The sequence below is a fragment of the Caretta caretta genome, chromosome 10 (assembly GCF_965140235.1).
Source record: "Caretta caretta isolate rCarCar2 chromosome 10, rCarCar1.hap1, whole genome shotgun sequence".
Lineage (NCBI taxonomy): Eukaryota > Metazoa > Chordata > Testudines > Cheloniidae > Caretta > Caretta caretta.
In genome coordinates this window covers 48,939,326-48,962,118 of record NC_134215.1, presented here as the reverse complement: position 1 = coordinate 48,962,118, position 22,793 = coordinate 48,939,326, and the positions used below count along the sequence as shown (strand labels likewise).

Genomic DNA, 22,793 nt, shown 5'->3' with positions numbered 1-22,793 from the left:
TGCACAGTGGGGCCAGTGCACTAGGGAGATTAACCTGCTCCATCTGGCACAGGAGACAGCCCAGGTGGAGAGCATGACAGCCCTGCATGGGGTGCTCTTCACACACATAATGACAGTCTCTGCCCCAAAGCTCACAGACTAACCTCCCCTTGCCCTTCCCATGTGGGGCGGCTCAGCGGTGCACCTATAAGCCACAACCTACCCTTCAAATAACAGCATGTTGTTCTGCAGTCATGGCCCTGTGCATTGCAGCTGATGGTGGTGCCTAGTGCTAGGGGATTTTAGAATAATGCTTATTATCATGCATCGTTTGGGCTTCCAAAGTGTCACACATGCAAAGCTCTCAAGCCGTTTACCAGAAGTTCCACAACATCCCACTCTGGGCAGGTCGTATTATGATCCTCATGGCACAGCTGGGGAAACCAAGGCACGGAGCGGTTCAGTGCCAATGAGCCAAGTCCTCAGCTGGTGTAAATCAGCCAAGCTCCAAGAATCTGACCCACCATTTTCAAACTTGGGTGCCCTCATATGGGTGTTTACACACCTCTGTAGGCACCAGATAGAAACATCCCAATTCTCAGAGCCCTGGATATGAACTGGTACCTTAGGCACCTCCCTTTAAGCACCCATTTTAGCCTAAACGGTTCTGTCACAGAGCGAGTTCCTGGGAAGAGAAGGTTCTGACATCCACTAGGCCAAGCCAGAGCTCAGACCTGGAGCTCCAGACTGAGCCGCCCGTCCCCACTTCGCGCCTGGGGTCGGGGGGGGGGGGGAGCGGCGGGGGGATGGGAGGGGGCCCTCAGGAGCTGGCATTCCTGTTCAGCAGCATTAACACAGCTGCATTTTTTCAGAGCAGCACATTTCTCAGTTGTCCTGAAACTCCAGCACCAGGCAGGGTCACCCAGAGCATCTGGCTCAAAACATCCCATGGCAGCGGATGCCAACCCCTCTGGATCCAGTCCCCATTCATGGGTCGGGGTGGGGGGGGGGGTGTCTTTAAACAGTGCTACTAATCCTGTTAGCTCCCAGACACCTGAGCAGTACTGGGTCTTTTGTTAGCACTCACCTTCATGCTGAGGGACAGCCATTGCATACACAATGTGACTATCAGATTGTGCGACCTGTCTCTCTCACCTACCTATTAGCATTTTGCACTATTAATATTCATTTTTGCTAATGTGATACCAAAAAAAGGTCTCATGTTCATGCCTGGTGCTGATTTGACCTAGAAAGTAGCATGGGACAGAGAAAAGTAACAGGCAAGAAATTCAAGCTAGGTTTCTTTCTGGAATATTGGGGAGAGGGTGGGGAGATATGTCTCATAGTGGGGAAGGATGAAATGAGAGAGGGGAAAGGGAGGCAGTATGGCTGAGTGCATTGGGTACTAGACTGGGTCTCTGGCTGAGTGACCTCAACTGAGGGCCTGTCTTCACTCACCGCAGAGCTAACTTCTCCCTAGTTAGCCTAGCTCCAGGGAGAGTGGCCACCCCACGACATCACCTCAAGTACACAGAGCTGGCGGGTTGTGCTTACCAGAGCTTTACCTCTGTCCCCTCTCAGGCCAGCCAGCTGGAGTGACAGCATTGTTTGCCCCGAGTTCAGGGCTTTGTGTGCGGGTGGGAGTCGGGCAAGGCCAGAGTCACTGCCCCTCCCATCCTTTGTCCGTCTTGTCTCACGGAACGGAAGCCCTGGAGGAAAGGGTCTGCCTCTCGCTACAGGGCATAACAGAGGGTCCCTCAGCTTGGTTGGCACCACTGTGATATGAACAATAATAAATGGAGGAGGAGAGTATAACAGCTAAGGAAACTGCCTGTTCTTCTCAAACCACGCCCTCCCCCATGAAGCTGGGCTAAGCCTATTGCTGCCTCTCCCTCTCTGCTTTCTTGTCTCCGCTTTCCTTCCTTCCTGCCCCCTCCCACCCACGTGCTCCATAACATTTGGGCCATTTCCTCACAGCCCTCAGCACTTCTATTAACAGAAACTGTGAAGGGAGGTTACAGCAGCTCTCTCATCTGTCACATTCTTTCCTTCCCTCCTCTCTTTCACCTGGCTCTCGCCTCATTTCTCTTCCTCCAGCCCCTCCAACCGCATCATTTCTTAAAGTCCGGAAGGCAGCAACTCCCTAGTCCCACACTTTGCCCCCTCTCCGGGGGAACTCTCCCCCAGCTCTGTCCTCTGGGCCAGTTCCCCCCCGACTTGGATAGGGGTGGCTGGCACCCTGAGGAGACTACTGGGCTCGGGCTGGTGTCTCCTGCCAGGCATGGAGGTTGGGTTTACTCTCATTGATTTTCCTCTCGGAGCGAGCAGACTGTTCAGCAAAATGAAGTTATTGGTGGATGGAATGTTTTCTCCGCCTGACAACTCATATTGTTCTCTCTCAAACAAAGTGCTGACCTGCACAATGGTGTGCGATCCCTGGATAGACATGTTTCTGTAAAGGAGCTGGCGCTCCCCCTCCCTCGCCTTTGATCCTGGTGCTGTATCATGCCAAGATCTCTAACTCATCCCTTTCTCTCTCGCTTCTATTCCTCTTCCACATCCCTTTCTCTTCCCCCCGGCCCTCTCCCTCTCCCTCTGTGGACTGGTTCTCCCATTGCTGACATTCCCAGAGCCCCTTTGGGAGCTGCTGGTACCCTGCTGTAGTCAGAATGGGGCCCTGAGAGGGTAGGGTGGGAGGGCTTAGCTGGAGCAGAAGGGGATGGAAGTGGACGGGAAGCTGATGGGCAGGGATACGTGGCAGCTGCACCTCCACGTGGAAAGCAGAGGGGATTCCTAGTGCTGGCTAGAGATAGGCAGCAGGGTACTGCAGCCTCTTCTCTGATCAAGGTCCACCCTCCGTTCTGGCCATATGCTGACACTGGCGGCAGCAGCCTGGCAAGGCGCTATGCCCTCTGCCCCACCAGTCATGAAATATGGCTCTTCAGGAATCTCCTGCTGGGCAGCAAGTGGCGGGTGGGGAAGCCAGTGCCAGCTTCCACCTGTCACTACAGCAAAGTGGAAGCGGAAAGACTGTGTTCCACTGAATCTCAGGAGAGAGGAGACTGAAGAACAGGAATGAAGGGGCATCAGGATGGGAGCAAGGAGACTATTCCTGGCTCTGCTCCTGATTTGCTGGGCAAGTCATTGCCTGGCTCGCGTGCCTCACTTTCCCCATCTCTCCCATGGGGATATCACTCACCTCACTGGGCACTGTGAAGGGCTTACTACATTGATGCTTGTAAAGCCCTTTGAAACCCTCGTTCTCGTTTGACATTTGAGGGCCAGATACTCAGCTGGTGTGAACCAGTGTAGTCCCACTAAGTTAGCACAGCTGAGCTAATTCACACCAGCCAAGGATCTGGCTCTGAGATCCCATGCCCAGACACCTCTCCTCCCACTGGAGGAGGAAAAGATGTTCAAAAAGCTGCCGCGTTAGGATAGGGAGGGAACACGGCATGGCGCCGCTGCTGTGTCCTACCTGTAGGCAGCTCTGACAGAGGTGTGAGGAGTAAATTTAACATGAGCCTTGGGGATGGAGAGGGGGGCACGCACCCCTTAATCGCTCAGCTGAGCTGTAGCAGTAAGAGGCTGGGGGGCGGTTTGTGACCAAACATATGCCTCTGAGCAAAGAGGATGAATGTTTGTGCATGTGTCACTCTGCATTCAGGTTTGTATGTCAGTCCATGTGCGTGTGAGAGGAGCGTGAAGGGCAGCAGCCCGTATACCTCTGTGGTCTCTAGGGATGAATTCCACAAGTGTTTGGTAACAGATTAGGAGTGTGGCTGTGGTATCACCTGCCACATTAACTGCATGAAACTTGATTGCTGATAGAGCTGTTCAAACAACATGGCAGAGGCCAATTCACCCCCAGGCAGAGCTTGGACGGATGGGAACCATTAGGTTGCCAACTGTCAGCATTCAAAAAGCATGAGCCAGGTCCCCCAAATCATGAGGTTTAAAGAAAGTAGACACTTTGCCTTCTGGGTCCGGAGCCTTTTGGGTGAGCTCAGTTTATGTTTACAGGCTTTAAATATCCACCATACCACAAGGGCTAGAAACTTCCTTTTCTTAAATAACAAAAGCTGTGATTCTCTTGTAACCCCATGAATCCAGGAGCTGGGGCTTTATGAAAAACACCAAATATCAGGTGGCTTATGCTAACGCTGCAGGACCTGGTAACACTGCGGGGCGGAATACAAGGTGACATGTATGTGCAGAGAGGACAGAGGGGTAGGGGCTGTCTTTTTGTTCGGTTTGTGTACAGTGCCCAGCACAATGGGGTGCTGGGCTAGGACTGTGGCTTTTATGGGCCCCTACAATACAAATAAATAATTAATAATAATAAAAAAAAGAAAGGTCCCTGTAAATCATGCCCTGGTTCAAAGAAGCAATATATGTATTTTCTAGCATTTATTTAAAAAAAAACACTACTGAACTAATAATCGCCCAGCCTGCTTCCTGTTGCCCCTGCCCACCCCTCCGCATCCTCCCTCCCAACGCTGGCTTGGGTAGAGGAGGGAGAAAGAGCAGGTGTAAATGCCCAGGACCCAAATTCAGACCCCCCCACTACAGGGCAGCACCTTGCACTGTCTCTCTAAGCCACAGGTCTAGCCCAGAAGGGCCCTGCCTTCAACAATGCTGCTGCCATTCTGGAATTTGAGAGCTGCCTTTGAGAACAGCCCTTCCTTCAGTGAACAGTCATGAACTTAAATATGCCTTGGAGAAGTGCTGCCAATCCCCCTGAGGTCAATGAAGTTCCACCTAGGGCCTAATTGTATGACTGGGATTGAAGATATGAAAGTTGCCTAGTGCTAGGCAACCAGGGGCAATATCCAGTGTATCTCCTCTTCAGGAGCAGTTAAGAGGAATCTAGTCATACTATATGGGGTATATTAATTTGCTTCATACAGCAGAGTTGAAAACTGCCAAATATTTTTCTTGAAATCTCTCTTGACAAATAATTGTTATGTTCCCCCCCCCAATAAAAAACTGAAACCGAAAAACTTGTTTTTGAAAACCATTTTTGGTAAACATTGTCAGTGTTTAGTAAAGAGAGTGTTCTGTATTAGACAAACAAAAAGATATAAACCCCCCAAACATAGAACCAACACGTTGTTGGTGTTCATTTTTTTCATAGAACAATTGGAAAATTTTGGCCAAAATGGAAATTTTCCATTTTAGTAAAACAAACCAATATTTCTTTGTTCGAAAAAGTGCTTTGACCCCCCCCCCCCAAAAATCTTGACCAGTTCTACTAGGCTCCATGCAGAACTGTCAGCCCACATTCACCCCAACCCAGACAGGGAGGGAGCCATTCTCTATTGGATTGAGAAGGAAATTCCATCCATATGTTCATTCGTTCCTTGGCATTCCAAAAAACCCAGCCTGCAGGATTCCCTCTCTTTTAGGGTTAAAGTATAATGTAGTGCCTGTGCGAATTCTGTGGGCTTCTCTGCAGTGTGCATCTCCATCCTTAATCTGAAGAGACAGTGCATCTCGATACAGTAGCTTACAACCTTGAGCAGCCAAAGGGCTCTACCAGAGCAGGGCTCTGTTGGTGCTCCAAATCCTAAATCACCAGTATGATAAAATAGGACGACTGCCGTACGTCAACCCAAGTCCTCTACATGCTGGTTCATCTGCATGTTTTGTTCATTCAGTACTGATGGATGGATAGTCACCCTCTCCCCCAACCCCTCCCATTGTGGAGTTCCCCTTAAACATTCGGCATGACACCAAGGTAGTGGCACACCTTGTTGCGATCTGGGATTGGTAGACACATGTGCCTGCTGACAAATGATCCCAGTAATCAGCCTTCTGTTAACATTATCATAATGATGAAGTGCGAGGGTGACGACTGATCATTTCTCTTCATCCCAGCATGTTGATGCTGAATATAGTTTGCAGCTCCGAGCCATAGGACAGGTTTAATGTAGAAAAGAGCACCCCAGGGACCAGAAACTGAGCAAGACCACATTGGTCAGTCCCTGCCCTGTGCCACAAAGACGGTCACCAACACAGCCAAGGGGCTTTTGTTTCCCCTGTCCAGACAGGTAACCATCTCCCTGCATGCCCAGGCTTCCCCACCCAGTACTCTGAAGGAGCCACACACAGATATATATCTGCCAGCTCACCCACACACACGGAGTGCAACCCCCAGCTTTAGGTCAGTCCAGGCCACGTGTCACATCTTAGTCCATTTAGAGAGGAAGCAGAGCACACAGCAATAGGGTGGAAGCATGGCCTTGTGGGTAAGGCTCTCGACTGGGACATGAACATTTGTGTTCAATTCCCAACTCTACCACAAACCTTGGGTAAATCACTTCATCTGTATGACTGGGGTTTGCCAAGATGTTAGCTCCCCAGCTCCCACTGAAAACCCCAGACACCTGTCCTTCATTTTCCTCCTCTGTAGAATATGGTTGATAATATTCCCTTTATCTCCTCTCTTTAGACTCTTTCTTGGCAGGGACTGTCCCTTTCTATGTGCTTGTACAGCACCTGGACTCTAGATGCTACCATGGTATAGATGATGATAAAGGAAACCTCAAAGACAGCGTGGAGCCATCCACATGAGTGCACGGTGGGGCACGAGGAGTCCTTGGATGTGTCCCCATTTTGCCTGCAGTGAGCGGATCCATAAATCCTGCCCTTTGGTCTGAGCAAAGAATATGGGGGAAGAAGGAAAAAAACCCCAAACGTGTGACAAACCTGACAGCCAGCACCAGTTCATTGTTCATGTTCCCTCCTTTCTAAAACAGGCCTGGGGAAGGACACTGCCTGCCAGCCAGCCCCAGATTAGCAACACAGTTCCCCTTCTGAAGCAGGCCTGAGCAGATGGTTCCTCACTGGCTAACCCATGGTACAGATACAGCTCTGCCTTCGAAAGTAGCCACAGATCAGAGCACTTCCCACAAGCTCACCTCAGATTAGGGCAGATCCAACCTGAATTATGGTTTTCCCCAGCTCGATGTAAAGAGATGCCTGAATCATCCTGATTTTTTTCTCCCCATTAGGAAACTAAATTTCATTCTGCATTGAACGATCTCTTTGTTCTCTCCAGAGGACTGTCGTGCTGGGAAATTGCCTAGACCCAGTCAGCTCTGATGTTTGCTGTCTCACGCATTGCCTATATCAAACTGACAGTTCACAGATTTTAGTCTAGGATCTTGTATGTATAGTACAAGCCAAAACCTGCTCCTGTCTCTTTCGACTGTCCTAGAGAGAAAGCTGGGAAGCAGGCTGAGTCGTCACAATGTCATGTGACTGTAATAGAGACATCTCACAAAGCACAGTCGTTTGAGGTCACTGTTGCTTGCCCTCAGACAGAATTAAGAGCTTGTCTGGCCAACATCCCCTGCATTACAGTGGAGGGGGGATCTACACTTAGCTCAGGCAGCGGGCAGCCGTTTCTGTGATCGGCATAATATAGACCTTATAGAGAACCAATCTTGTTTAATGATGGAGGAATATCCTACAGGTGATAGGACAGAATCATAAAAATGTAGGGCTGGAAAGAACGTCAAGAGATCATCTAGTCCAGCTCTCTGAGGCAGGATTAAGTACACCTAGATCATTCCTGACAGATGTTTGTCTAACCTGTTGTTAAAAACCTTCAGTCATGGGGATTCTACAACCTCCGTAGGGAACCTGTTCCGGTGCTTAACTATCCTTATCATTAGAAAGTTTCCCCCAATATGCAATCTAACCAGATTGTAATGATGGTATTTTTCAAGGAGTTGTCCAAATATCAGACACATTGGAGATCCATCCCAACTAAGCATGACGCCAACTTCCCAGATACCCCCACTTATGGTGAAATATATGGGGAGCAGCTTCCCACCCTCAGCCAAAAGAATGGAATTTTCTGCATTCCTCCTGAAGAACTCTACATTTCCTCAACACGCAAGTAATTGGGGACTGATGGCAGACTATAGCAGGAAGGAATTTCTGCCCATCTTACAGCAACACAGACAAGCCCATGTTTGTGTCTAGCAACAGATCATTGAGCATTATACATTCTGCAACACAATAGCATCAAACCCCCATGTCAGGGGGAAAAACCCACACATACCCAAGTCAGATGGTGTCAGGATGCAGGCCAATTGGCTGCCAGAAGCTCAATGGACGTCGTCCTCTCCTTTGCTTTCCAGTCATGCACTGAGAAGGAAATGATATCACAATCAGAGCTTGCATTGCATTTAACAGTAGAGAGAGAGAGACACTTGGCTTCTGCTGTTAAAGGGAAATTAGACTGCGAAATTAAGCACCAGGAAAGTTAAACAGGTTTCAAATAACTTTCTCCTCCCCTCACCAAAAATGAGCTGAACTGAGCATAAGCCTCACCCAGGCTGATATCTGAATGCTGTAAATAGGGCTGTATGGGAAGAAAAACAGGGACACAGAAAGACAGGATCAGGGAGCTGAGTGAGAAGAAAAATGGCAAATATATTACAGCTGAGGCTGTCTTAAGTGACCACTCCAAAGACCAACCAGAAGCAGTTACTTAATAGAAGTAATTTCCTAATCCAGGTGGAGCAGAATAGTACTTAGTGGGGTAAAGTCACCTCCCCTGTGGAGTTACACCTAGGGCAGGTTTGGCCCAGCATACTTTGGGGTGGGCTCTTAAAATATGCAATTGTGCAATAAGGGCGATTTCTTGCCCAAGTTTCACTGTATTTAAACACTAAGAACTGTCCTTCCTGTAAGGACCTTGAGCATGTGTGAATCCTCTTGGAAACAACATTTCCCATAGAAAACACTGGAGCAACCAGGGTATCCTCCCTGCTCAGATAGTCATGGCATAAGGGGAGTCCCCCCTCTTGCAAACAGTGCTAGGGAGCTTTGCAAAATCCCAAAATATGACCACGTGAAACTTGCTTGCCTATAAGTTTCAGAGTAGCAGCCGTGTTAGTCTGTATTTGCAAAAAGAAAAGGAGTACTTGTGGCACCTTAGAGACTAACAAATTTATTTGGACATAAGCTTTCGTGAGCTACAATTCACTTCATCAGATGCATTCAGTGGAAAATACAGTGGGGAGATTTATATACATAGAGAACATGAAACAATGGGTGTTACCATACACACTCTAATGAGGGTGATCACTTAAGGTGAAAAAAGAAAAGGAGTACTTGTGGCACCTTAGAGACTAACCAATTTATTTGAGCATGAGCTTTTGTGAGCTACAGCTCACTTCATCAGATGCATACCGTGGAAACTGCAGCAGACTTTATATATACACAGAGAATATGAAACAATACCTCCTCCCACCCCACTGTCCTGCTGGTAATAGCTTATCTAAAGTGATCAACAGGTGGGCCATTTCCAGCACAAATCCAGGTTTTCTCACCCTCCACCCCCCCACACAAATTCACAAATAAAGTCTGCTGCAGTTTCCACGGCATGCATCCGATGAAGTGAGCTGTAGCTCACGAAAGCTTATGCTCAAATAAATTTGTTAGTCTCTAAGGTGCCACAAGTACTCATTTTCTTTTTGCGAATACAGACTAACACGGCTGTTACTCTGAAACCTACACAAAGTAAAACTATCTCCCCATGAAGAAAAGGAGTACTTGTGGCACCTTAGAGACTAACCAATTTATCTGAGCATAAGCTTCCGTGAGCTACAGCTCACTTCATCGGATGCATAAAGCTCACAAAAGCTTATGCTCAAATAAATTGGTTAGTCTCTAAGGTGCCACAAGTACTCCTTTTCTTTCTGCCTATAAGTGTCATTACAGACTCAAGTCAGCTCAGCTCACCCAGTGCTCCCCATGCCCCTCAAACCATCCCAGAGAACAAGGGCTAATTTGTGAGTTAGCACCTAAACCAGGTTAAACTCAGGGGCTTCCCTTGAGTGTGGCTTTGTGATTTTGAGTTTGCTTGAGCACTAAGTTCCAGGGGAGGGGCATGAATCCAGGTGACAACACCAGGTAAAAGGCTGGCATGAAACCCAGGAACTGGAATCACTGGAGATCCCCAGACACAAAGCTGGATACTTTGCTACAGACATAGTACACAGGGTTCGGGGGTGGGGTGGGGGTATAAAGCTCTGGTTGAGAGCCAAGAACCCAGGAAACTCTGGTTAGGGGAGGGCATTATCCTGCATTCTGGGCTCCGCTCTCCTACGTGCTTTAGAGACAGAGCTTGCAGAGCAAACTGCTTTGGAGCCAGTATGATCCAACTTGAAATTCTGTCCCAAATTCACTCCTAACCAAACTAGTCTTGATACCTTTTGTATAAGCATTCAGATACATATTTCTAAAGATTATTTCTTGTTCTAACACGGCAGCCACGGCCAGAGTGCTGCCTCCCGGCATGGGGTGGCTCTGCAGCAACGCTACCTCAGTTTCCCTTTCTCAGGGCTCCTCAAACTCTTTGCCCCAGTCCCTTTGACTTTCCCTCCGCCAGCTCACACAAGCGGACAACAAAGCTTTTCAAGCACAGAACTCAAGGATGTCTCTCCCCTAGAAGCCCTAAATAAACAGAACTAAGTCTTCTCCCCTATCTCTGGCTGGACCAGGCCCATCCTGTCTGAAGGTCTGTCTCCCTGCTCTATAACCTGCCACCCTGATACTTCTTACCCAAACTTCCCCAAACTCTGCCACAGGCCTCTGCTCTTATCTCTTCCCCAGAAGGCCTGTTTGGGTCACATGACCTTCATTTGCCCCACCTGGGGAGGTGACCTAACTATGCCACAGGTGGGACTGGCTCCTTTAAGGGCAGATGGGCCCAGCCTATCTGTGATGCTTCTGTGCACTTGCTCCTGCCCTCCCTTCTTCCAATCCCAGCCCTAGGAAGGCTAAAGCTCCTGAGAAAAGTGCATGTGAAGCCTGACCAGAGTCAGCAGTTATCTGCGGTCTCCCAAGGAAGTTTGTTGGTGCAAGACTCCAAGCTCAGGTCTGCAGCCCTGAGAGGTGTAGCTAAACATCTTACTTTGGGGGCTTCCCTAATAAACAACTGAAACATCCAAACATTTGGGGTTCGCTTGGCACTGGTAGGAATGCTTTCCAAGCTGTGCTCCAGTGCACACGCTGCTCTAGGAGTCTCCAAGGCTATGCCCAGACCACACTTCTTGCATGAGCTGTGTAAAGTACTGAATGAAACAGGGCTGATGGGGCCACCAAGGAAAGGGCTTGGGGAGCAGAGAGGATACTCTCAGGGAACTTGGGGAAAGCCTACTCATAACTTCAGTGCTTCTTCTCAACCCCGACCATCACCCCAATGCAAATGTCCTTCAGTATCTATCTTCCCCCAAATCAGTTCTTAAAGCAAAATACACCCCATAGACCAGGACCTACATTTGGAGTTAAACAACTACTGAGTCTTATTTGATGCATTCTCCCTGGCATGATGAAATTCCAACACTTGAGTTACTAAATCAATATTAGCTGCGGCTTTAAAAATATAGAGAGACAGAGATATAAATTGAAACACAGCTTGTGCGAACCTACATGAGTCGCAGGGAGTATGCAAACTCGAATTCAAAATCGCACACAGGTGGCACATCAAGGCCTCAGTGCAGATACTTCAATCACAGATGATAAACTTTCAACCCCAGCAGTGCTAAATTGGGCTGGTTCATTTCCTGTCTGGGTTTTTTCCTTTTGAAAGGCAGGCTAGGGGAAATGAAAGAGAGAGAGGTGGGAAGAAAGGAGGAAGGAGAGAGTGATGGAAAGAGAAAGATTCAGGAAGGAAGGTGCAAAACTGGGGAGTGGAAGAGTCCTAAAGAAGGGAGGTGAGAATGGGGGAAAATGAGAGGAAGGAAGAAAATATTGCTGATGGGAGAAGTTGCCAAGAAAAGGGAATCCAAAGGAAAGTATGGGACAGGGAGGAGGAAAGGGAGGAGTGGGGGAGCTGCATAGCCAGTCCAGCACAGAGCCCCTTCTTTCACTCCGACCAGGATGCCATCTTGCACAGCCTGCCTGCCCCACCCCAGGGGCAGCTCGCCCAGAGCCTACAATGCCCAGCATTTCCTCTCGCCTGTGGATTTCTCTGTACAGTTTCCCTTCAGCCTGAAGCGGAGACGTTAAGCTCCCAGATACACAAATGGGCGCCAGGCCTCATCTTTGCTGCCTAATGGCTGCTGTTAAACCGAACCCAAGAGGAAGAGCTTTGCAGTTAAGGAGTGTAATGTACCATGGGCCTGATCCTGTTACTCTGTGCCTGTGCTCGGTACTGCAATGCAAGGCAGGCAGAGGTGGGGACACAGCTGTTTCAAGCCACCTTCATGCCACAGGCCTGCCCAGCTGCTGGTGTAATTCAGGGAAGCTTCATGACTGCCCTAACTTATGTCCCACTTCCCTGGTCCCCTATGGCACAGAGAATGGTTAGGGTGCAGCAGCACTGGTGACCACCACTCCCATCCCTTCCCTATTCCCAACATACCCCATGTTCTGTATTCCCCCATTCCTCCAATTCTGTGCCAGCAAGGGAGCTGCCTTACTCTGCGGGTGTTCTGTGGGGCTGTTCCTGCCCTTCTGTCCCAAAGGAGCAATGTCAAGGGGCCGGGGGCAGGAGCAAATGATGGATGGATGGACAGACAGAATCTGGAAAGTGAGCAGCCAGCAGGCTCAGCGCACTGACAAAGCCAGGAGCAGTGTAACAATGACCCTTCAGTGAACTCAGCCTGGAACTCCTTGGTCTGGGTCCAACTAAGAGCAAAGATTATGGCCTGCGTGACATCGGCAGTTCCAGTCCAGTAAATGACTGTGCACAAAGATGTTGTTTCCCTCCCGTTTTCTCCCCAATTATAGCTTGTATTTTAATTGCTCAGTGTCATGGGCGCAGTCAGGGAGGACACGGCCCTTCCAGCTCATCAAAAAGCATCTTTGCATCAGGCTTGTGAGCTTAGCAGAGTTTGGAGAATTGAGATTAAAAGCATTCGGCGGTGGCTCTCCGGCGCCAGGACGCAACTGGATAACTCTTGGGAAGCCTCTTAGTGCAAAGGAGCTGAGGGGAGAGCCTCCTTTGGAAGCTTGTGTTGATATGTTCTCCAGCACCAGTAGGAGTTGGGGGTGTGCTGTGCCGCCCAGGCTAGGGTCCTGAGACTGTACATGGTCATTGATAGCAGTGGTGAGCCGGGAAGGAGTCTTTCCCTTTAAACTGGTCAGTGACAGATGGAGGTGTTTGGAAAAACCCACGGAGGTTGAACATGGGACCATATGGCTCAGAACACTGATGAGATGCAGCCAAAGCCACTCACCACTGGGGAATGGGCTCAAATCCAGCCCGGGTCGGTAGAGACCAAATGTCAGGAGCATCTGATGCTGGCCGTGTGGGCTGTTAGCGCACAGAGCCGTCAGCACAGTTCCTAGAGGGCACATGTCCACAACACTGCTGCCAGCCTCAGCAGAGTGAGACCAAGAAGTACAGTAGATGGGCCTGGACACTAAACTCCCCTCTCAGCTCAAAGGCAAGACTGCAGTGTCACTGCCGGTGCTGTACCATGGCACTTCAGTTCCCAGGACTGTCATAAGAACATAAGAACAGCCATGCAGGTCAGACCAAAGGTCCATCTAGCTCAGTACACTGTCTTCCGACCAATGCCAGGTGCCCCAGAGAGAATGAACAGAATGGGTAATTACCAAGTGATCCATCCCCTATCGCCCATTCCCAGCTTCTGGCAAACAGAGGCTAGGGATACCATTTCCTGTCCATCCTGACTAATGGTTGTTGATGGTCCTATCCTCCATGAACTTATCTAGTTCTTTTTTGAACCCTGTTATAGTCTTGGCCTTCACAACATCCTCTGGCAAGGAGTTCTACAGGTTGACTGTGCGTTGTGTGAAAAAATACTTCTTTTTGTTTGTTTTAAACCTGTTATCTATTAATTTCATTTGGTGACCCCTAGTTCTTATGTTATGAGGAGTAAATAACACTTCCTTATTTACTTTCTTCACACCAGTCATGATTTTATAGCCCTCAATCATATCCCCCCCTTAGTTGACTCTTTTCCAAGCTGACAAGGCCCAGTCTCATTAATATCTCCTTATACGGCAGCCATTCCATACCCCTAATCATTTTTGTTGCCCTTTTCTGAACCTTTTCCAATTCCAAGATACCTTTTTTGAGATGGGGCGACCACATCTGCACACAGTATTCAAGATGTGGGGGTACCCTGGATTTATATAGAGGCAATATGATATTTTCTGTCTTATTATTCATTCTTTTCTTAATGTTTCCCAACATTCTGCTCACTTTTTTGACTGCCGCTGCACATTAAGTGGATGTTTTCAGAGAGCTATCCACAATGACTCCAAGATCTTTTTCTTGAGTGGTAACAACTAATTTAGACCCCATCATTTTATATGTATAGTTGGGATTATGTTTTCCAATGTGCATGACTTTGCATTTATCAACACTGAATTTCATCTGCCATTTTGTTGCCCAGTCACCCAGTTTTGAGAGATCCTTTTGTAGCTCTTCACAGTCTGCCTGGCACTTAACTATCTTGAGCAATTTTGTACCATCTGTAAATTTTGCCACCTCACTGTTTATCCCTTTTTCCAGATAATTTATGAATATGTTGAATAGGACTGGGCCCAGTACAGACCCCTGGGGGACACCACTATTTACCTCTCTCCATTTTGAAAACGGACTATTTATTCCTGCCCTTTGTTTCCTATCTTTTAACCAGTTATAAATCCATGAGAGGACCTTCCCTCTTATCCCATGACAGCTTACTTTGCTTAAGAACCTTTGATGAGGGACCTAGTCAAAAGCTTTTTGAAAATCTCAGTACACTGTATGCCCTTTGTCCACATACTTGTTGACCCCTTCAAAGTATTCTAGTAGATTTGTGAGGCATGATTTCCCTTTACATAAACCATGTTGACTCTTCTCCAACAAATTATGTTCATCTATGTGTCTGACAATTTTGTTTTTACTATAGTTTCAACCAGTTTTCCCAGTACTGAAGTCAGGCTCACCAGCCTGTAATTGTTCACCTCTGGAGCCCTTTTTAAAAATTGGCATCACATTAGCTATCCTCCAGTTATTTAGTACAGAAGCTGATTTAAATGATAGGTTACAGACTACAGTTAGTAATTCTGCAATTTCATATTTGAATTCCTTCAGAATTCTTGGGTGAATACCATCTGGTCCTGGTGACTTATTACTGTTTAGTTTATCAATTTGTTCCAAAACCTCTTCTAATGACACCTCAATCTGGGGCAGTTCCTCAGATTTGCCACCTAAAAAGAAGGCCCATGGGAATCTCTCTCACGTCCTCAGCCATGAAGACCAATGCAAAGAATTCATTTAGTTTCTCCGTAATGACATCCATTCTGCTCAGCACTTTGCTCCTTTAGCATCTCGATCGTCCAGTGGCCCCACTGGTTGTTTAGCAGGATTCCTGCTTCTGATGTTTTTAAAATTTTTTTTGCTATTACTTTTTGAGTCTTTGGCTAGCTGTTCTTCAAATTCTTTTTTGGCCTTCCTAATTACATTTTTCTATTTCATTTGCCAGACTTTATGCTCCTTTCTATTTTCCTCACTAGGATTTAACTTCCTTACATCAGTGCTGAATCCAAGGACAAGGAATGGAAAGGTCAGAAAGAGAGACTTCCCCATCAATCTTGCAGCATCCTATGCCCTGCATGTGTAAGGGGACTATTGTCCCCTTACTAAAACTTAGTGGGGGCTTTTGGTTGGCTTGCTCCCAGTACCAAAGAAAGGAGAAGGGTCAATGTGAAATCAGGACCCTGAGACTAACAGTCCCCAGGAACAATGGGGAGAGGCCAATGCTCCAGGTCAGCCTGACTGACAGGGCGGGCAGGCTAATCAGGGAGGCAGCAGGCCAGAGGGGTCCTGTCCTTGGTGTGACCTGGAATTGCCTGGGCCAGACAGAGTGGGGCCGAGCTAAGGAGAAAGCAGGGGCCCGAGCTGAGCTGAGGGGCAGAGCTGTGCCAGATCCAGAGAGAATCAGAGAAGCAGCCCAGGGGGAGCAGATCCGTGCTGGGAGCAGAGTCACAGAAGCAGCCCAGGGAGCAGACCTGTGCTGGGAGGAGAGCTGCAGCAGCCCGAACCAGAGAGGCCAGAGAAGCAGCCCAGGGAGTTGGAGGCAGAGCAGCAGCAGTGCTGAGGCAGAGTGGAGCTGGAGCTGGGGCTGAAGCAGTCCAGAGTCGGGTGTGATAAGCAGCTGGGGAGAGCGAGGGGGACCCTGGGCAGCGGGCCCAGCGCAGGGAGATTCCCCCAGCCAAGAGGCCTTGTAGGCCAGACTTGGGGGGAATCATAACCCTGACGGTAGGTGGATGGTGACACTGGGGGGAAGGGTCCTGCCACCTAGAGCCTGAAGGTGTTTGGCCTCTGCCAGAGTGAGTGTCCAACCCAGGGCAACCCTGCAGCACAGCCAAGGCCTGGGTAGGAGGCCTGGGACTTGTGAGGATCAGGCTGTGAACTGCCCTGACATTCCAGAGACACTGGTTGTGATGTCCCCGTGCCGCAGAGCGGGGTGATGTGTTTTCCTTTTACCGTTCCCATTTTCCGTTATTTTTTAAAATTGATTGCTGTTTAATATATTGTATTTGCTTTGAACTGTATATAATGATCAGTGGGTCAGGAAAGTGTCCAGTGCGGAGAGAGTACCCCGGAGTGGGGACACCCTAGCCATTGCCCTAAGTGACCATGGCAAGGTTGGGGGTTGAGCCCCCAGGACTCCTGGGCCCAGCCTTGTTGGGGTTTCAAGGCCTCTGTCACACAGGAGCGTGGAAGGGGAGCCCTCAAGGTCAGGAAGGCCGCTGGGTAAAGGGAGTGGGAGCAAGGACTCAGATCCTTTTGCTAGCCCATTTCACCAGGGTAGTGTCTAAGCCAAGAAAATTCCCCACAATAGTGGGACCATTCCCCCTCTTACACATGGAGATCTCCTAGTAGCTAGCCAAACATTGACCATTCCTGAGCATGCTTAGCTTGGGAATTCTAGCAAGACCCAGCAGACTGAACTGACCGCCTTCTGAACCTCAGCAGAGAGGCGGCAATCTTCTTACCAGAGGCGCTGGCCCTTTATCAATCCTATATTAGCTAAGGCATGTCTGTAAGTGAGGACAGGGGTAGCTGTCTCTTTAGAGCTCTCCAAACAGGAAGCATCTTTCAATAACACATACAGAATCCACTCTCACACTTTACTCAATACCAAGTGCTCCCCGGATTTAAATAAATGCCAGGATGCAATAACACAAAATTAGCAACCAAAACTGAAGCTGAGAAGCTCTCCACAGTCTCCAGGATGGCAGGTAATAAATGCAAAATGTTGCACAACATACATTAGTATGTTTGCATAACAAAAACAGCAAAAGCCATTGTATCTTCTTCCCCACAAGAGAGACATACAACTTAATTCTCTCCTCTGCATAATGGAATTGTATCTCCATTCAAACACACATCCCAAGTGACGTTCAAATCACGTTCTGAGTCTGGATGAAGCATAGCAGGTCCAAGTTTCTAGCTCTCTCCACTCAGCCCACTGGTGCCTAGAGTCGTACAGCGCAAACAGGATGGGGGTGAAGGTCAAGGACTCCCTGACAGAGGCCTCGAGAAGCTGTAATGCCTGAGTATGTAGGATCGGGGGACATTGCAGCAGTAAAAGGAAGTGATACCCATTCTGTTCAGCACAGGGTACTTAAAGTTCACAGCGGGAGAAGAAACCCATTGGCAGAGGATGAGCCCAATGTCAATTTCTATTTCCTAGGTTTCCACAGCCCATAAATGTTTGTATAAGGTAGTTTGTATGAGTGTGGGTGGGTTTGTTTTGCCTTTTTAGTCTTTTCATTTACTATTAAGAAAGAAAGGAAGAGAAACCTTCCTGTGCTCTCTATCTAACAACAGTGCTTTCCTCTTCTTTAGCACTGTCTACCCCAGTATCTAAAAATGAAACACAAACATTGATGAGTGAAACCTCGCAAGATGACAGAGCACTAGATCCTGAACTGGAGTGATTGATGCAGCTCCACTGAACTCAAAATGATGATTTGAGTCAGTAAGGCCCACATTTTCAAGAGTGGCATATCATCTTGGATATCTCAGATTAGAGGTCACAAGTTGAACCAAGATGGGCCTGATTCTCAAAGGGGCTGAGCGCCTGCAGCCAGCATGTTTAACAATTTGTATAGTGGGGGTGCTGAGAGCCATTGAACCCTGTATATGGTGGAAACCACTCCAGGAGTCCAGGAGAGCTGGATGTATTTTAAAGAATCCTTATTGAGGTTACAGGGACAAACCATCCCAATGTGTAGAAAGAATAGTAAATATGGCAGGCGACCAGCTTGGCTTAACAGTGAAATCCTTGCTGATCTTAAACACAAAAAAGAAGCTTACAAGAAGTGGAAGATTGGACAAATGACCAGGGAAGAGTATCAAAATATTGCTCAGGCATGCAGGAGTGAAATCAGGAAGGCCAAATCACACCTGGAGTTGCAGCTAGCAAGAGATGTTAAGAGTAACAAGAAGGGTTTCTTCAGGTATGTTAGCAACAAGAAGAAAGTCAAGGAAAGTGTGGGCCCCTTACTGAATGAGGGAGGCAACCTAGTGACAGAGGATGTGGAAAAAGCTAATGTACTCAATGCTTTTTTTGCCTCTCTCTTCACGAACAAGGTCAGCTCCCAGACTGCTGCACTGGGCAGCACAGCATGGGGAGGAGTGACCAGACCTCTGTGGAGAAAGAAGTGGTTCGGGACTATTTAGAAAAGCTGGATGAGGCCGGATGCGCTGCATCCGAGAGTGCTAAAGGAGTTGGCGGATGTGATTGCAGAGCCATTGGCCATTATCTTTGAAAACTCATGGCAATCGGGGGAAGTCCCGGACAACTGGAAAAAGGCTAATGTAGTGCCCATCTTTAAAAAAGGGAAGGAGGAGGATCCTGGGAACTACAGGCCAGTCAGCCTCACCTCAGTCCCTGGAAAAATCATGGAGCAGGTCCTCAAGGAATCAATTCTGAAGCACTTAGAGGAGAGGAAAGTGATCAGAAACAGTAAGCATGGATTCACCAAGGGCAAGTCATGCCTGACTAATCTAATTGCCTTCTATGATGAGATAACTGGCTCTGTGGATGAGGGGAAAGCAGTGGATGTGTTGTTCCTTGACTTTAGCAAAGCTTTTGACACGGTCTCCCACAGTATTCTTGCCAGCAAGTTAAAGAAGCATGGACTGGATGAATGGACTATAAGGTGGATAGAAAGTTGGCTAGATTGTCGGGCTCAACAGGTAGTGATCAATGGCTCCATGTCTAGTTGGCAGCCGGTATCAAGTGGAGTGCCCCAAGGGTCGGTCCTCGGGTCGGTTTTGTTCAATATCTTCATTAATGATCTGGAGGATGGTGTGGATTGCACCCTCAGCAAGTTTGCAGATGACACTAAACTGGGAGGAGAGGTAAATACACTGGAGGGTAGGGATAGGATACAGAGGGCCCTAGACAAATTAGAGGATTGGGCCAAAAGAAATCTGATGAGGTTCAACAAGGACAAGTGCAGCATCCTGCACTTAGGACAGAAGAATCCCATGCAGCGCTACAGACTAGGGACCGAATGGCTAGGCAGCAGTTCTGCAGAAAAGGACCTGGGGATTACAGTGGATGAGAAGCTGGATATGAGTCAACGTGTGCTGTTGTTGCCAAGAAGGCCAATGGCATTTTGGGATGTATAAGTAGGGGCACTGCCAGCAGATAGAGGGACGTGATTGTTCCCCTCTATTCGACATTAGTGAGACCTCATCTGGAGTACTGTTTCCAGTTTTGGGCCCCACACTACAAGAAGGATGTGGAAAAATTGGAAAACGTCCAGCGGAGGGCAACAAAAATTATTAGGGGACTGGTACACATGACTTATGAGGAGAGGCTGAGGGAGCTGGGATTGTTTAGTCTGCGGAAGAGAAGAATGAGAGGGGATTTGATAGCTGCTTTCAACTACCTGAAAGGGGTTCCAAAGAGGATGGATCTAGACTGTTCTCAGTGGTAGCAGATGACAGAACAAGGAGTAATGGTCTCAAGTTGCAGAGGGGGAGGTTTAGGTTGGATATTAGGAAAAACTTTTTAGGAGAGAGGTGAAACACTGGAATGCGTTACCTAGAGAGGTGGTGGAATCTCTTTCCTTAGAAGTTTTTAAGGTCAGGCTTGACAAAGCCCTGGCTGGGATGATTTAGTTGGGGATTGGTCCTGCTTTGAGCAGGGGGTTGGACTAGATGACCTCCTGAGGTCCCTTCCAACCCTGATATTCTATGATTCTAAGCCAGGGGGTGCTCCAGCACCTATTCCTGCAGCTCCTGTTGACTTCAAATGGGGTCGTGGGGGTTCATTACATTGTGTCATTTGACTTGCGTCTCAAAATCAGACATCCCAAAATTGAGGCATCCAAAATGGATGATTTTGAAGATACCTTGGGCAGACGGTACTTTTCCATAAGAGAAAGAAGGACTACCCCCATTTTACAGATGGGGAAACTGAGGCACGAAGAGGGGAAGTAACTTGTTCAGTGTCACATAGGAAATTTGTGATAGAGCTAAATGAATATTTCTCCAAGCTGACAGAATCTATTGTGCACATATACACTGAATGAGTTTCTTTACAGGCATATTATTGACTTGGCTTCTTTATGAACTCATATATAATTAGCAAAGTTTTAAAATATGGAACCAGGGGAAATTTTACAGCTCAAATCATTCACTCAACAGGCCTCTTTAGTGCATTATTGTACAAATGGGCATGGAAACTTATGTGGTCTCATTCCAGTACAGAGTACAGAGATGCTTTCGGGTGCATATCATAATGACTCCAGAAATACCATAATAACCCTAAAGTAAAATCCAGCATAAACCAAAAGGCCCGCTTGATAGCTACACGGCCTGCAAAACTGTATTTAAAAAGCAAAGTAAGGTTGTCTTCCATCTGGAGGAGCCTGGGGAAAGTACTAAAACCTGGGAAACAACTTCTTTATCTGCTTTATTACGTTTTTCATTTCTACAATTCTATGACTTTAAAGGGCTAAAAAGTTGTATTTATTTACTTATTTAATCCAGCTCTAGAAGAAGTGGGGAAACTGACTGTGAACAGGGACCTGCATTTCAATCTTCCACCCACACCAAATATTTATGGCCAAATTTCAAATCCCTTTTCTGCTGAAAGGCCACTTCCTACAACCGCACAGAGTATGTGCGGGGAGTACAATAAGAATGCATGGATGTTCTTATCTGGGAGCTCCCACACAGCACTCCTACACCGTTCTCCACAATGACACCTGCTGGGAGAGATTGGGATTGGAGCAGCTCGGAACCTTCTCACTCAATGCGCCTATAATTATCCCTAGTTGACTCTTTCTGGTGGCAGGTGGAACTGAAAAGTTGGCAGCTCCCACACAGCAGCGTGCTATACTCCTTCCTACCGTGCTTCCTGCTGGCAGAGACTGGGACTGCTCTAGCTGGCAGCTCCCTAATGCCCAGAGTTTACACCATTCCCTACTATGACGGCTCCCTCGTAGCACAGGGACTCCCCTTTCATCCAAGTGCACTCAAGTGGCAGAAACATCTTACAGAAGAAATAAGTTCCAAGAGGGAGGAGAAGCCCTGATATAAGTTCTGTCCGCCAAAAGGTCCATTTGTTATCCCTGGCAGGAGGCTGGGGGGACCTTTCCAAACGACCAGCAAAGGAGGAGATAAAAGCCAAATTCCTCAGCAGTTTACAGGTAAAAATAAAGGCTCTTACTTTTCGACCCGCTGTCTGGGATTTGGATCTGATCGAATTCCCAAGCTGTCACCCAAACTGATGGCTTGTGCCACCCACAGCACAGCTGCCTTGGAATTCGGAGGCTGTAGCCCCCTGGCCAGTACCCACTAGCGACCCTTAAGGGGCACCATCAAGAGGTCTAAATAAATAACCCAACAGAACAAAGACCGATTAGTGAGCCCCTCACAGAATTGCAGCTGAAGCACCGCATATGTTTATTCATAGCTGCTCAAAGCCTCAGTCCTTTCCCCAGCCCTTGGTTATCTATCCCAGGGAGCTCAGAAATGCTGATCTGTTTAAAGTAACACTTGTTGCACAAGCGTAATTCTGCAAGCACATCCACAATTCTGCCTCCCCTCTTTCTCGCCCTCAGCCCCACAGGCCTCACCAACCAGATGCACTGCTTTAAATTCCCTTCATTAATCCCCTTGCTCTCTGCCTCTCCACCTGCCTAGTCACTTCAGGGGCAGCACAGCGCATTTCTGTTACCAGAGGGCTCGGCAGGGAACAGCAGATCGGGCAGAAGGTGATTGCTGCTCACTCAGATGAATGTGCATGCAGATATTCATTGGTTTTGGGGGGAGTTGTTTGTTTTCAGAAAAGCCCTGAACAGGATAAAATAATTATTACCAAGGGGGAACAACCCAACAACTTATTTTCCAATCAAATTCCAAGCCTAGCAACCAAATAATACAAGTAAAATCCCTCTAACTGTTATTCCACGTTGAAATCCATCACTCCGATTCTCAGCTACTCATGATCTTGGAGCAGCACAAAGGTGGCTTTAAGAGACCTCTGCGCTCTGTTTTTGGGGGGCTTGCTCAGCTCAGGGTAAGTTAGAGCAGCCATAGAGTGACTCTATCTCATGCTCTGCCTTTTGTAACTCCCTACAGACCCACCACAGAGACGAGCTGTAGTGAAGCGTGCTCTGGCCATCCTTACTCGTGGCTCATCATCTCCTCCCTCCCTACTCTTGGACCCGGCCCCATCCCCTTCTCCCTCCTCGTTCTGGGCTGATAGAGAGCCATTAAGCCACTTCTGTACCAGTGGGGGAAGGCCCCTGCACAGAGGTTATTCTTAGCAGCTATTCTCATACTCCCTCCTTAT

At 48.0% G+C, this 22,793-nt stretch overlaps 1 protein-coding gene across 6 annotated transcripts in view; it reads right to left on the bottom strand.

Moving 5' to 3' along the window:
* Positions 1-22,793, bottom strand: part of LINGO1 (leucine rich repeat and Ig domain containing 1) — a 467,775-nt gene that overhangs the window by 148,456 nt on the left and 296,526 nt on the right. For all 6 annotated transcript variants that reach the window (XR_007358812.2, XM_048866889.2, XM_048866891.2 and 3 more), the window contains one exon: positions 8,054-8,139. The gene's annotated coding sequence lies outside the window, so the exon portion shown is untranslated. The remainder of the gene's footprint in view (positions 1-8,053; positions 8,140-22,793) is intronic.